Here is a 4653-nt window from a genome sequence, read left to right on the forward strand (position 1 = left end):
TGCCCCTTGATGAAGAGAACGGAGCTCAGCAGGCCGCCTCACCCCCACCCCCCTCTTCCCATGTTCTCTATTTACTATGTTTCCTTTAAAAGAAGAGCCCGGGACCCCAGAGGGGCAGCTCACCCTGAGATGCCTTCCTGAAACCCTGCTTGTGCCTCTTTCTGGTGCGTCCTAGATTCTGATCCATGGTGCGGGTCTGCAGGGGCCTCCTCCAGCCCCTATCCGGTGACAATTGTTCTGACATTTGGATTTGTCGTGTTTTAAAATTTTTGTCAATCAAACGGAAGTTGAATGCCACCCACGAAGGTCTTAATTTTAATGATGTCAACATCTCTTTTTGTATTTACTGAAATCTTCTTCTGTATGAAATTCCAGTGTGTCTTCCGTCTCTTCTCTATCGGGATACTCTGTACTTTCTTCCTGACTGTAGAGGTTTGTTACATGTTCTTGACACTAATCCTCGAAAAACATTGCTGATATTTTTTTCTCCAAAACTGGTCTTTTCACTTTTGAAACCTCTTTCACTTCTTGCATACCTCTCCATATACTGACTTTTTAAAGTCTCTTAATTTCTGCTTTATTTTAGTGTACTCAAATCTATCCATTTTTAGAATACTCACTTTTCATGCCTTAAGACCGTTTCCTCTAACAGATTTTGGACATTCAACTCCATCCACCTGATTTTCCAAAACGTGGTGTGAGATAGGGATCCACTTCCCACCTCCTACAGGACAGCCTCGTTCACAACCCTCCTCCCGTCAGTGGGTGAACGCAGCCGCATCTCTAACCCAGGGCTCCGTACACACATGGGGCTGCTTCGGGAACAAGTGGCCGGGTCAGCGGGTCAGTCCTGGGGCAGCCCTACATGATCTTGAACACCGGCCCTGAGTGGAGCTAGGACCTGGCCCACTTCTCTTTAGGAGGGTTCTGGCTACTTTGGGTCCCTTGCTCTTCTGTATGATAACTTTGCCAAGTTCCGTGAAAACCTCCACTCGGACACTGACCACACTTGCTCTGGCCACAGCATTTCCCATCAACCTGGAGAAAAGGACATTTTAATATCATAGAATCTTCTCATTCATTATCAGAGACCCTCCACCTACTGAGGTTTACAATGTTTCCTTCATGAATCGTAGACATTTTAGAAGGAGCTTATCCTTGTCTGACATTTCCTGATTCTACCATAGACGATGCCTTTCCTTCCATGACATTTTCTAGTGACTGCACCACTGGTACGTGAACGTACCTGACGCTAACAGTAACCAATCTGATAAGCTCTCCGGTTTCTAGAAGATTCTCTGTGTAAGTTCAGGGGTTCTATGTACGTGACCATCTCTGTAAGCAAAACCCCTTTCCTTCTTTCCAACCCTTATATATGTGGTCTCCTTCTCTTTTTCTCTGTATTGTGCTTGCAGGAAAGTGTGGAACGGGAGGTCTTACTCCACCTCCAGTTGGAATGTCCGTGGGCCGCGTATGAAACCCTCTCTTCTAAGCCACTTTTCCCCCGTGAGTGGGAATGTCATTGGTGGTCCTGCTGCCCCTGTGCTGCTGCTGCTGGTCCTCCAGTCCACCCGCTCCGTGTCTCCGTGTGAGTCCTTTCAGAACCCACCTTAGTTATTCTTAAAGGTCATCATAGGTGCGCAGGGTTCTCCCCTCCCGTCTCTGTCCATCTAACCATTTTAATCTGAAAACTTCATCTTTTTTAATTCCAGAGATGTCACCCCCACATTTCCTGCCCTCCTGAGATTTCTCCCTCTCCATTGGGCATCTATCCCACTTCTTTCCCCTTCTGTGACAGCTTTGCTCTCGGAGGGTCCGGCAGAGACCTCCGGTTGGTCCCCCCATTCGCCCCCTCGCTCCTCAGCTGTATTTGTGCCCTGCGTTGACACATCCCGCTGACGTGTGTCACTCAGTATCCCAGCTCCGCCCTCGACCTCCCTGTTCCTGCCCTGTGTTGCCCAGTGTCTCTTGTCTCAGTCACTGTGTTTATGCAGCTGTTTCTAACCTCAGTCTCTCTGTCTGCTGTTCCTTCTAAGGGGATCTGGAATCGGCAGCCGACATTTTGTCTTTTTTTTTTTTTTTTTAATGCTCGTCCTTCTCAGGTGCCTTTTCTGCTCACATCCCTCCGTGGGACATGAGCCACTCCACCTGCAGTGTGTCTGCGGGAGGGAGGCCAGCCCAGGTGTGCAGGTGAGCTTGAAGGTGGCAGATGCCCTCTGGGTGGAGAGGCTCAGAAGAACGGCACCCAACATCCCTGATTCCCCTGAGTCAGGTGGGCGCTTCCCCTTCCCTCCGGAGAACAGCCACAGTCGGAGAGACCCTCCCCACCCACGTGCACAAGTGCAGCTCTGGGCTTCCCCGGGAGCAGGGGGAGCGTCATAGCTCCCAGCTCTGCACAGCCACAGGCCTGGGACGAGGCCGCGGGCCTGGGACGTGGTGCTGTGGTGCCGGTGTGGGGCAGGCACTGTCCCAAGGCAACGGCTGCGTCCCGCCCACCCTCCTCCTGCGCACTCCACAGCTGCCCTCACCACCCCCTGCCCCCAGCCCCAGCCACAGCCCGTGCTCAGGGACTTGAAGCTCCTCCTCCCCTCTCATTGGCTTCTCTCTGTTGTTCCCCAGGAGGTGACTTCAGGGCACATCACTGTGCCAACATGACAGCCAAGGCGGCTCTTCAAACGTGACCTGCCCAGAGCAGCCACCTCAGAGGCCCACACCCTCGTCTAGACACTGCCCCTCCAGGCCCCTGTGGTGGCTTCCAGCCAGGGGCCAGCCTAGCCCACTCCGCCATGCCAGCACCAGCAAGGCCAGGAGGCCCGTCCTGCAGGCACCCACACTCGACTTCACCGTGACCCCAGCCCTACAGCCACCTCCCCTCACCCTGGGGACAGCACGGCTCGCTCCTGACTCCAGCAGGTGCTCGCTCCCTGGCGGCCGACCGCCCCCTGCCCGGCCTCCGCACGCCCCTGGCGCCAGGGCTGCCCCGTCCTCTGCACCCAGCACGCACAGCTCCCTCCCTCTGACCGCGCAGCTGCACCACCTTCCTTGGTTGGGGTCCGTGTGACCCACTGGGCTCTGCCTTCCTGGGGCCACTGCAGGTGCCGCCTCTCTGCCTGTCACCCTGCCCCTGCTCACCCACCCCCACACACCCGTCAGGTCCCCACTGAGATCCCCCTCTCCGAGAAACCTCCTGCCGTAGCCCGGCCCACGCAGATCCTGGTGATACTCCAGCGCACCCTGCACTGTCCCCAACCCGTGGACCCCGTCTGGGGTTCTTCTTCATCTGCGTGGCCATCGTCCCCCAGGCCCGGCATGCTGCCCAGCAGGCTGCTGCTCCCCTCTCCCACCCCTCCCCCAGGGCCAGCTCTCCCAGAGGCGCAGTGGGTTCTGCAAATCAGAGCAGGAGCAAGAAGCCCCCGCTCCACCTCCAGCCGGGCCTCGTCCCCTGGGATGAGGGGCTCCACCATGACCAGGCACCAGAGGTCCCTGGGCTGTGAGTACAGGACTTTGTCCCCTGGGCAGGGTCCACCATGACCAGGCACCAGAGGTCCCCGGGCTGTGAGCACAGGACCCACCTGTGCCTTGCTGCCACTGTGCCAGCCCCTGAGGAGTCACCGCCCACCCCTGGTGGGTCACCCCCTGCCCCGTCTGCACACAGGGACCCACACTCTGTCCTTGACCTTCAGCCTCCGGTGGGTCGGCCGGTGGCTGCCCAGGCGTGAGGAGAGGCCTGGTGTCTTGCCGCTTTGTGCTCTGTCCACAGCTGTCTCCGTCTGTCCCCCAGCTCTGCCCAGAGGCTATTCAGAATGTGGTCACTCTGTGCCCCACTGACCGTCCATGCTCAGGGGTCCCAGCCCCGCTCTCTTCCCACCCACCGGGTGCCTGAGTCTCCACAGTCAAGTCTCTCTCCGAAGCCCCTGGACGAGTCCCTCCCATGACAGAAGGCAGCAGTTTTAGGTTAAAAGGAGTTTTACTTCATGGAACGGGTCTCTACTGATCCTGACCGAGTGTCCTGCTTGGTCCTGGACGAGCCTATCGCAGAAGTGAAGGAGGACCTGCTGGACGCCATCCATGCTGGGCACGTCCCACCATGGGGGGTGGCAGGGTGGGGACCCCGGTGCTCCACTGTCCCCGGGGGAGCAGGAGGGACCAGGCGCACACGCCTGGGTGCGCCCCCATGGCTGGCGCCTGCGGGGAGAGAGCCCTGTCCTACGGGGGCTCTGGAGGGGGCCGTGAGCAGCGGGGGCCAGGCAGGGCTGACGAGCCTGGAGTGAGTTGGGGCGTCAGGGGGTTGGAGGAGAAGCTCCCTGAGCGTCTGCGGGTCAGGGCCCCCCTCAGTCCTGCTGTCCCTCTGGGCACACTCTCCAGTAACCTCTAAAGCACTTTCTGCCTCTGAGCTGGACTGTTCTAGGTCCCCATAGGGGAGGACTTTCGCTCAGCACTGTCCCCCAGGGTCACCCGTGTGGTGGCAGGTGTCTGAATTCCTTCACTCTGTAGCGGAGCTCCTCGAGTGCGTACCCGCCCCCGAGTGTCGCTCCTCTGTGATGCCCGCGGCTGCTGCCGACTCGGGGCAGTTGAGCATCCCGCTGCTGCAGCCGTCGGTGCGCAGGGTCTGACTTGGTCCCTGGTTTCAGGTCTTCGGGGCGACGACTAGAA

The sequence above is a fragment of the Urocitellus parryii genome, chromosome 7 (genome assembly GCF_045843805.1).
Source record: "Urocitellus parryii isolate mUroPar1 chromosome 7, mUroPar1.hap1, whole genome shotgun sequence".
Taxonomy (NCBI): domain Eukaryota; kingdom Metazoa; phylum Chordata; class Mammalia; order Rodentia; family Sciuridae; genus Urocitellus; species Urocitellus parryii.